Raw genomic sequence first — 11,891 nt, 5'->3', positions numbered from 1 at the left:
CCATTAATTATAAATTGTCTCTATTATTGGAAATTTAAAAATTCAAAAATAGATTTAATTCATAATCCTGATATTTCAAATTTATTTGTATAATTTTAAGAAAAATATATTAATTTTTATAATTTTTGTAATTTTATAAATAATATATTTCTTAATATTAAAAAAATAAATATTAATAAAATATTTCTCTAAAAAAAATTAAAATAAATTAATATATAATTTATAAAAATAGGATATTTATTTATTTAAGAATATCAGAAAAGGATTTCTAGTTGCTTTAAGACAACCATTTTCTTTAATATTAAAAAATAAATAAATATTAAAATATGATTATTTTTGTCTAAAAGTAATTTATATAAAATTAAATTCATAAATAGGATTTAAAAAAATAAATAAATATTATTTATTATATATATTTATATGACTAAATAATAATAATAATAATAATAATAATAATAATAATAATAATAATTAAACATATAAAATTAAATAATAACTAAATAGTGACTAAAATAAATAAAATTAAAACTATAGTATTAAAATACATAATATATAAATTAATAATAAAATGAAATTTTTTAAAAAATCAGTAACAAAAATATAAAATATAAAACCTAAAGATCCTAATTTGAATTATTAAAAAGATATGTACTAACAGTTTAATTTAGCCTTAATATTAATTATTCGGGTTAAAATAAAATTTATTAAAATTACCAGGGACTAAATATATTATTTACCCTAATTATATATGAACATACATGTAAGGATTAAATTATAATAAAATGAAATACAAGAACAAAATGAAAATAATTAAAAGTATGATACGGGTGACCAAAATGGAAGGTTGCAAACTCTGAGTGGCTGCAGAAATGATTTTCCCAAAAAGGGAAATTACACAGGTACCCTCCCCAAAATGGCGTCGTTTGAGAAGGGTTTTAAATACCCTTTTAACAGACCCTTTGGGGCCAAATTTTCATTTTTTTCTTTTTTTATTCTCTCTTTAGGAGAGAGACTCTCTCGCATCTCTCTAAGTTTACCTCACCATAGGGAAACCGATCCTGATCGGCCACCTTGCTCCGACGCCGGTAACCATCGTCGGCCACCACCTACGGTGGCCGAAAATTACAATATTAACCCAAATCAAGCCTCTTCCGACACTAATATCGAATCCGACCTCCATTTGTCCTAAATATCCCCCAAACCCCATAGATCTAGGTTTTATTTACCTTCGATGTTTATCTCCGGCGACGTTTGGGTTCTCCAAGGGCGACCAAGGTGTCAGTGGTAAGGCTTCTATACCTTTTCTTCTTTCTTTCCTTTCTGTTTGCTGTTGTGGTTGCTCTGTTTGCTATGGTTCCTCCTTTTTTCTCTCGGTTGTTGGTCTCGTTTGGCTTGCTGTCGCCTCTGTCTTGCTCTCGTTCTTGCTCTCTGTCCTTTTTCTTTGCAGGATTCAGTGGCTTTTATAGCCACCACCGAGGCTCTCATCAGATCGGGGAATAAGGCTCATCTTGGTGAGTCACCATAGCTATGGTGGTGACTCACCATAGGGATGGTCGTGGGCTGCCATATGGTGTTCTGGAGTCTTCCAAGAGGTCTCGTGGCAGCAGTATCGTCGGCAGCAGCTGGTTGGACCATCTGGTTGGGAGGCGTTGGCAGAGGCGACTGTTAGGAGCTCTTGGGGCCGGTTATGATTGGGCCTGGATAGGGTCTAGGTTGTAAACGGGCCTCAGGTTTGGGCCTGAAATGTAAATAATAATAATTATTATTAATAATAATAATAATAATAATAATAATAATAATAAAAATCATACAAAAATTTAGTGTCTACAGAATAAACTTTTGCATATACTATATGTAATTAAGAATTTAGTCTATGTTCTAAGTTTGCTAGGAGCAATCATATTTTCTTCTAAAATTTCATGGCGTACCAGTGATATATAGGATTAAGGGAATTGATGTTGTATTGGTCAGTGGACGAGAGGAAAACGATATTTATAGGTTTGAGTACGCATTAGGCATTCATCCAATTGTTTGGTTGTAAATAATATATCGGGTGTTGAAAGTCTAAATAATTTAGAAGTCTATTAAACATGGGAGGCATAGGAGGTTAGGGCATCCGATTAACTATGAATTGTATAAAGTTGTAAATGAATGTAAGGTTGATTTGGGTAATACAAGTATTGATTTGTATGTTGCTCGAAAGATGGGTAAGAGCTATAAGCATCAACAGCAAATGCCTTCGAATTAACTATGTTCCAGTTTAGCATCAAGTAATATATGTTCAATTAAAGAATAATAAAGAAGCAGTAGGGGGAATATTGGGCAACTGTAATTCTACTATAATTTTGTATTTGGGTAAGGCTTAATACTAAAATAAATCAAATTATACCCTTTTTCACGTATAGGTGCTTAAAATATTTTTGACTTATTTTAGTTTCTAACATTACAAACATTACCATTTTAGGTGTTCGGACCATCAACGACGTTGATTTCTTCCGTTAAGTGACACGTCAAATTATAAAAAAAGTCCCAAAATCCCTACAATCCCCAAATCCTAACTATAACCTGCTGTTGCCGCTCTTTCTGGCCACGACTACCACCGCCGATGTAGTCCCCTCATAGTCGTAAGTCATCGTATTTGTCACCGATTGACCGTCAGAATTGCGTAGGATCGCTATTTTCATCTCAGGATTTGCGAGGTATAAAATGTTGATTCGTGATTTTATCGGGGTTTGGTCGCCGGGGAGGTGAGGTTGTGTGGAGCTTCGTCGACGGCAAAAGGCAACGATTGGTATGTATTTAGGAGTTGAAATGAAGGTTTTCAAAGTTTTATGGTTATTTCAAAATTTCATGTTTTTTAAATATATAATTTTAATTTTATAATTTTAAATAAAAATTTAAAAATTACCATATTGTGACACATGTCACTTAACGAGAAAAATTAATACTGTTGACGACCTGGACGCCTAACTTGATAACATTTACAACGTAAAACACTATGATGAGTCAAAAATAATACTTTAAGTACCTATTCATTAAAAGCGTTACACTTTACACACTTATTTTAGTATTAATCTTTTGGGTGATTATTAATATGGCCCACCTGTATTTTGTTATTTATGTTAGGTTGTTGTAACTGAAACCAGGTTGTTTTAACTATTTGTTAAACCCCCTTTTCTGTAACAAACTCAGTTTAACGGTGCTGAATTAATTTAATTGAAAAAAATTAAAATTATGTTTGTGATACATGCAATAAGGCCCATACACTTGATGGGTTTACTTTCCCACTTGGCCCAATTATGAGAACACAGTCAAAGCAATTCAAAGATAAACTACAATCAACGACTCAAGATTATGTTGCAAAGGTTTGCAAGTCCTCGTGACGAATCAAGAATTTTATGAAGAAAGCTCATGTCTTCAAATCTTCAAGAACTCACGGATCACAAAAATACCAAGTTGCTGGCCCAAATAGCCCACAAGCCTAAATCATATCAAAGACCTCATTAGCATGATTTTCATAACCGGATCGGTTAGCGAACCGACCATGCTATCGGTTCACTGGTTCAACCGGTCGAACCGGTCCGACCGGTCGAAAGAACCAGACGACGTCATAATTATTTAAAAAATTAAATAAAATATCAAAAATATTAATAAAAAATAATTTTTTATATCACAATTCATATTCAAAGCAAGTCATAACATATATAAGTTAAAACCCATCAAATCAAGCGAAACAAAATGATTCAAATTAACTACAACATAATATTTAAGGTAAAACATATTAAATAATAAATATAATTATATAACTATAATTAAAAAAAATAAATTTGGGGCTAAAAAAATCATAACAAAATGATATTGTTTGGTTTAATTTTTTTTTAAAAACAATCTCACATGGCTAAGAAACATAGAAGATCATCCCTACTAACTTCTATAAATAATAGATGTAATTTGACATTCAAAATCATGGAGCATTTTGGTGAGCATTGAGTGAACTATTCTTTCACTTCAATCAAGCTCGAATTTTAAGCTTCAATCGAGGTTCTAAATTTTTTTTTGAGTTCAAGCCTTTTCGAGTTCAAGTTTCAATATTATATTTTGAGTTCGAGTTGAACTTGATAATTTTTAGCTCGTGAGTTTGAGTCGAGTTGAGCTTACTTTTAAAATTTTCAAGTTCGAGTCGAGCTCAACAATACTCGAGTTCGACTTGGCTCGTTTAACAAACGACGTCGTTTGGTTTAATTTTAAAAAAAAACAAAATTGGCAGGTTTTTCTGATTTTTTCCGGGTTTTCCCAGTTTTCAGCCGGTCCGGTTTGAACGGTTCAACGGTTGCGACCGGTTCACTAGTAGCGGTTCAACCGGTCTAGATTGAACCGGACTAGACAGCGGTTCCCGGTTAAACCGGTCGGTCCAGTCCGATTTTCAAAATACTGCTCATTAGACTTTATATTAAATAATTAAAAACTGATATATTAAGCTTTATGGGCTTATTTTAGGATTTCATCTTTTTATCTTTCCATGTAATAAAAAGTAGACTTTCCTAAACATTTGCATATCCCTTTTAATTAGCTATTCATGTGTTGATTTTTAGAGATTGATTAGTTATCTTTTATGATATTTTGGTGTCTCCTTTAGACTATAAAAGGAGACATCCTCTTCTCTTGTATAACACAACTTGAATAATTTCTTTCTTGAATACATATGTTTTTTAGTATATTTTTGCAAGTGTCATTATTTGTGCCTTCAAAGATGTTCTTTAACACGTTCTCTTCCTAGTTTTGTGGTGAATTTTATCTTCACACTTTGGGTTGCTAAGAGTCTGTTCTTGGAGGGTCGATTAAAGCCTTTGACGGAGTTTGCTCTAACAATCACGTTCAAGAGGGTTCCTAGGACGAAACCAACATCATCATCTTCACACCATCTTCATCTTTAAATCGTTTCCATCAGATCATTTTCCAGATTTATGATTGAATCATTTTATTCTTTATTCTAATTTGGTTCTATATTCTTACATTGTTATCTTTTGTTTGACCTCACTTTCGTATCAAATTTTAAAATTAAGTTCGACATAACTCTAAAACTTGTGAGTTTAAAATTGTCAACTTTTACTCGAACTTGAAATAAAAAATTGAAGCTCGAATCAACTCAAAAACTTACAAGCTTAAAATGTTCATGCTCCACTTGAAATCATAAATTAAAGTTCAATTCAAACTCAAACAAGAACCTTAAGTACATGAAAATTTTATATTAAACTACATAATATAAAAGTAATATAACTATATAATATTAAACTATATAAATTATTAAACTATATTAAACTACATAATATAAAACTGTAAAACTATATACTATAAAACTATAAAACTATATAAAGTATATAAATAATTAAATAGAAGTATTAACCTATATTAAACTACATAATATAAAACTATAAAACTATATCATATAAATTATTAAAATAATATTAAACTATATAAATAATTAAATATAAGTATTAAGTAATAAATTAAAAACTTCGTAGGATCAAAATGAAGGAATAAAAAATGTAAAGCCAAAATTAATATATTTTAGGACTAAATTAAATAATTTTAAACTATGGGAAAGGGCTACAATCCCCATGAAAGAATTTTTCGGGCATACGTGGGCCAAGAGGCCCCGAACTAAGGAGTATAAATACCCCAATTTCTCTGTTTTTCAAACTTTTATGATTTTTTTCATTTTATTAGTTTCCTCTCTCTCTCTCTAAAAGCCGAATTCTCTGTCTTCTCTTTAGAATTCTTAGGGAAAAACACGAAATTCCCAGAAATTTTGATTTTTTTCAATCAAACCCCATTGGTCATCGCTTGTTCATCCATAAAACCCGTGTTTGATCCTTAGAACATCAAAAACCATGGTCAAACTTGTTTTTTCAGATCAAAACCCAACTTTTTCATTTTTGTTCTTCACGTGTTCTTCAACTTTTCCCCTTTTTGATTCTTGAAAACAAAACAACAACCCACCTCATCTGTTTCACTTGATCAAACCCAGCCAAAATTCAAAGTTTTTCTTCACCTGTTCCTCGTTTAATCCTTACAAACACCAAATACTTTTCCCGATCTATTTTTCAAGATCAAAACCCCTAAATCGAAGCACTGTTAATCTTCTTCCCTAACCATAAATCTAAAATCCCACTGTTCATCCCCCTTCCCATTTTTCAACCGATACTCTTCCTCTTCCCCTTCTGTTTGATCCTTACAAACAACAAATACTTTTCCCCAATTTGTTTTTCAAGATCTAAACCCCCAAATCAAAGCACTATTCATCTTCTTAACCCTAACCCTAAATCCCAAATCCCACTATTCATCCCCCTTCCCCTTCTTTAACCGAGACTCTTCCTCTTCTTCTTCTCTTTGATCCTTATAAACACCAAGCACTTTTCCCCAATCTATTTTTCAAGATCTAAACCCTAAAATCAAAGCATTATTCATCTTATTCTTGTAACCCTAAATCCCAAATCCCACTTTTCATCCCCTTCCCCTTCTTCAGTTTCCCATAATCCCGAATCCCAAACACCATTCATCCCTTTCCTCTTCTCTAATCGAGATTCTTCCCTTTCCTCTTCCCCTTCTCCTTATCCTTCTGTTATAAAAAACCCCAAAACCCATCACTATTCATTTTCTTCTCTAGCCGAGACTCTTCAGTCTTCTTATTCTTCATCCCCCATCACTGTTCGATGGATTCTCATTCGTATGAGATGAATTTCTTAGGTAAAAAAACATGATTTTTTTGCTTTTTCTGTTTTTAGGGTTCTAACAAATAAATAACTATTTTTTTCATGCAAGAGACCTACAAAGAAATCAAAATGATCAGTCAGGAGGTAAAAAAACCAGTGGTTTATATTTTTATTCTGTTTTTGTTTTATTTTGTATATGTGTTAAAATTTCCTGTTTTTTATTATTTATTTTTTCATTTTTTCAGTTTCTGTTTTTTAGTGCATTAGAATATGTATTTCAATGCATGCAATAATTAATGCAATTATATGTTTGGTATGATCTAAAAAATGACTTTTTTCTTCTCATGCAATAATTAATGCAATTAAAATGTGTATTTTTAGTATTTTTATTTTTGAGGGTTGTAACTAAGAAATGATTGTTTTTTCTCATGCTGGAGATATACAAGGAGATTAATTTGATTTGCAATCCCAAATAGGTAAAAAAACCACTATTTATTTATTTATTTATTTATTTTTTGCTAATTGTTTTATGTTTTATATGTTTTTTTTGTTTTTTTTATTTTATATGTATTTTATGTTTTATTTTTTATTTGTTTTCTGTATGACTGTATACATTATATGTTTTTATATGACTATATGTATTATGTTTTCTTTTTTATTATATAGTTTCTATTTTTATTTGTTTTCTGTTATTTATTTATTTCCTGTTTTCTGTATGCATTATGACCGTATGCATTAGGACTGAATGCATTATGTTATTTATTTATTTTTTGTTTATATGTATTGTTCTAACAAAATTTATTTGTTTTTTTTGTTTCAAGAGGATTTCAATGATCAACAGTCTGTAGCAGTTGATGACATTATTTCCTCTAAGAGGAAGGCTTCATCATAATTCGGGAGAAGAACTTCTCCTATTTGGGACCATTATACCTTTATAAAGTCTCCCGAAGGTTGTCTTTATGCCGAATGTAAGTATTGGAAAATCAAAAGGTATAAAGCTAACTCTTATATTGATACATCTAACCCTAAAAGGTATTAAAAAATACCAAGCTTATAAGGTTTTCCTGGCTGAAAATCCTAATATGGTAAGTTCTTTTGATCAAAATAAATATTGTGAATTGTTTGCTAAGGCTATTCTGTGTCATGGTTATGCTTTGTGTATGATTGAGCATGATAAACTTAGGGCTTTACATCATTACCTGAATGTTAATGTGAAGGATATTTCGAGGTATACTATTACTAAGTTTTGATTGTTACAACATGAAAATCAAAAGAAGTACCTACTTGATTCAATGAATTCTGTTTCAAGTCGAATCTGTTTTACATGTGATGGATGGATGGTCTGCTTGCACTTCACGTTCTTATTTTGCTCTCACTGCACACTATGTTGATAATAATTGAACACTTCAGTCTAAAATACTAAATTTTCATCGTTTTCCTCCACCACATGATTTTAAGTCAATTTTTAGGTTTGTGAAAAAAATGATATGCGAGTGGGGTCTTGAAAAAAAAAGCTTTTACCATAACTCTTGAAAATGCTTCTACAAATGATAAAATGGTTAAGACTTAGAGATGATTTGCATGCTATTTTTCCTCTTCCATGCAGTGGTAAATATTTTCATTTAGGTGTGCTACCCACATTTTGAACTTGATAGTTCAAAAAGGTTTGAAGGTAATTGATTCTTCTGTTATTAAGTTACGAGAAATTGTTAAGTTTATTGATTTTTCTGATTTTCGACTTTGTGCTTTTGAATTAGCTGTTAAAGATTGTGAATCTTCTTTTCGTGGTAAATTATTACTAGATGTTCCTACTCGATGGAATTCTACTTACTTAATGATTCATAGGGCACTTGATGCTAAATTAGCCAATAATTTGTTTGTGAATAGGGAAAATGAGTTGGATGCTATTACTGAATATGAGTGGGAAATTATTCTAACAATTTGTGATTTCCTTGAGCCATTTTATGAAATTACTACTATGTTCTCTGAATCTAAGTACCCCACCTCTAACTTGTATTTGGCTAATGTTGTTGTAATTGAAAAGTTGTTGTGTGATGCTCACAATGATCCTTGTGAAGGCATTTTTGCAATGGTATGACTGATGCTTGAATTATATGAAAAAATATTGGTTTGATCACTCATTGATTCTGTCTATTGTTGTTTTGCTTGATCATCGATATAAATTACAACTCTTGAAGGAGTTATACAATGTTCTTTATGTAGAGGACGATTTTCAACGAAGGGTAAATGTTGTATATAATGAGTTTGTTAATTTTATATATATTATTCAAAATATACTGCTGAGTTAATCGATCGACGGAATTAGCCAAGAGGGGGGTGAATTGGCAATTAAAAATTCGGTGGAAGCTTTTGCAGAAAATTGAAAAGATTTGCACAGTTATTTAGAGTGGTTCGACTTTCTCAATAAAAGTCTACGTCCACTACCTTAGCTATCCACACTAAGGATTTTCCAACAAATTCACTAATTTGTTCTTTCTTTTGAGGCCAAAGAGATAACCTTACAATACCCTCAAGAATATACCCCAATTCTTGAGAACAATCTTTTCCCAAAGAGAAGATTACAAATTTACAAACTTACAAGGAAAACCTCACAAGGTAAGATGTTTGCACAATTCTAGAACAAGAAAAGAACACTCAAAGGTAATTACATATGAGCACAAATGGTGTTCTTGAAAGCAAAATGAATATTGAAAGGAAAATTGGCTTGATTTGCACAAACTTGGTGTTTGATGCTTTCTCTCTTGTTTCTCTATATTTTCTTGTTGATCAAGGGCTTCAGAACTTGTTTAAATACACCTTGAATCACTTCTGAACGTTGGGGATAATTAATGAAGATAATATAGCCGTTTTAGTGTGAAAACAATTAATAAAACAGCTTGGAGCGTGGGGGGAATTAGTTCCCCCTTATAGGGAATCGGTTCCCTAAGTGTAAAATTCAAATATTTCGACCGTTGAACATGGGGGAATCGGTACCCCCTATGGGGGAATCGGTTCCCTCCGAGCATTCTGGAAATCTCGGAGCCAAACCATTCAGGGGGGAATCGGTACCCCCTTGGGGGGGAATCGGTTCCCTCTGAGCAATCTGGAATTTTTGGCTTTGAAATGGTTCGAAATACTTTGAAAGATTATTTTGAAATTGTTTTAAGATTAAAACTTAATTTTACACTTAAGTAAGGATTAAAAATGATTTTTGAAATATTTTGAGTAATGTTTTGATATTCGAATAATTATATCGAATATACTTAGAAAATCATTTTGGAAAATTGTAAAATTCATTTAACTTAATTTGTTATATCGAAATATCAAAATGTTTTCAACAATCTCCCCCTTTTTGATATAACAAAACATTTTAGTAATTTTAAGATTTTGAAATCAAGTTTTGAAATTACTCCCCCTTACTTTAACACTTCTCCCATTTATCATTTAAAAACATATTTAACAACACTTCTCCCCCTTTTTGTTAAATCAAAAAGACATTTTAAAGAATTTAAACAAGGTTTTGAAATCATTTAGCCAATTGATTATATATAATATAAGATGCTAAGATCACAATTAAGAGAAACGTTAGCCATTAGTTCCGTAATCAATATTCATAAATAATGTGATATGGCAAAATTGGTCATATTGCTAATAATGATTTAAATGATGCAATAATGAATAAATCACACCAAACATATAAGTTCACACCATCCATAAATTCAGACATTCCAAAATATTCAAAATGTTAAAACAATAAGTTTGGAAAACAAAGTAAAACATTTAATCACATATCCGGATCAGAGGAGGAAAACGAGCTCGCATAGCAGCCATTTCGTTAGTGAGGTCATTAATATGTGCGTTGGTTGCTTCATTATTTGCACACATTTCCCTAAGAATTTCTAATTGTTGAGCTCCCATTGTGGATAAATGAGACTCTATAGAATTAAAGCGCGAATCCATGGTCGCATATCGTAATCAAATGTCTCCATAAAAGATTGAAAATATGGAGGAATTTGAGTCGATTGTTGTGATTGCTCTTCGGGCTGCTCCTCGGGCTGCTCAGGTTCATCTTCAGCTTCATCGATGTCTCGCATTAATTGCTCGAGATCTTCGTCAGCTTCGGGTGGAGCTTGTGAAGAACTAGCTCCCGGAGTAGTTGCAGAAGATCAAACCCATTCACCGGTTTCTTTATTTTTGACCCATCCCGTTCTTGTTAAAGAAAGAAGATTGATTTGTTTCTTAAGAGGAAAAGCGGCATCTAGACCAACTCGAAGCTCGGCTTTAGAAAAGAGATTACTATGGATACTACCATAAACTAGTGAAGAACAGAGTTTCTTATTTGGCACTAGGTTAACGGTTTCAACGATCTCAGCAAAGATAATCTCGGAAAGGTTTATTTTTATGTTGTGTTCAAAACAATGCAACCACCATAGGTCTAAAGCTCTAAGAGTAGAATAACGACCCCCGGATGGTCGAAACCACCAAGTGATCATGAGATGAAGAAAACGCTTATGAAGATCTAGAACACTTGCACTATCATTCCGTTTATATCGTGAGCCGTTTTTCATTTGATAAACCTTCATTATCCAAGCCTAAGGCATTGACTATGTAATCTGGATCAAGATAGAAATATTAACCTAGGAGGTAGGAACGTACTCCTATGGTTTTGGTCTTGTCACAATTTTTGATACAAACGGCATTACAGTAGAAGATACGAACAAGTTGATGATAGACAACGGGTTCAAGCTCGAAAAGTTTATCAAATTTCCATTCGTGCAAGATAGGGAGATATTTAAAGTTAATAGCAACCATAGCTTGAAGAGATGGGATACGTTCTTCCCTAATCTTATACAAGTCAAAATATTGGTAAAACCAATAACGATAATCTTTAGGACCCGGTTGATTGAAACAAGAATTTTGGATAGTCAAGTTAGGATCAAGATTTGGAATAGGATTTTGAGGAATAGGAGGAGGATTTGGAGGTGGATTTGGTTGACAACTAGAACGACTAGATGAAGACCTAGCACGTTTAGGATTAGACATGGTGAAGGAAATCGGAATTGATTGGATAACCTGCAATTTTGAAAACAAATGTATGCAATTTAATTAATCCCAAAACTCAATTGAGTCCTCAATATTTCAAGGTTCTCTAAATCAATCATAATGGGCAAAGTTTTT

The sequence above is a fragment of the Hibiscus syriacus genome, unplaced genomic scaffold, assembly GCF_006381635.1.
Source record: "Hibiscus syriacus cultivar Baekdansim isolate YM2019G1 unplaced genomic scaffold, ASM638163v2 tig00110118_pilon, whole genome shotgun sequence".
Lineage (NCBI taxonomy): Eukaryota > Viridiplantae > Streptophyta > Magnoliopsida > Malvales > Malvaceae > Hibiscus > Hibiscus syriacus.
This window is presented reverse-complemented; position numbering follows the sequence as displayed.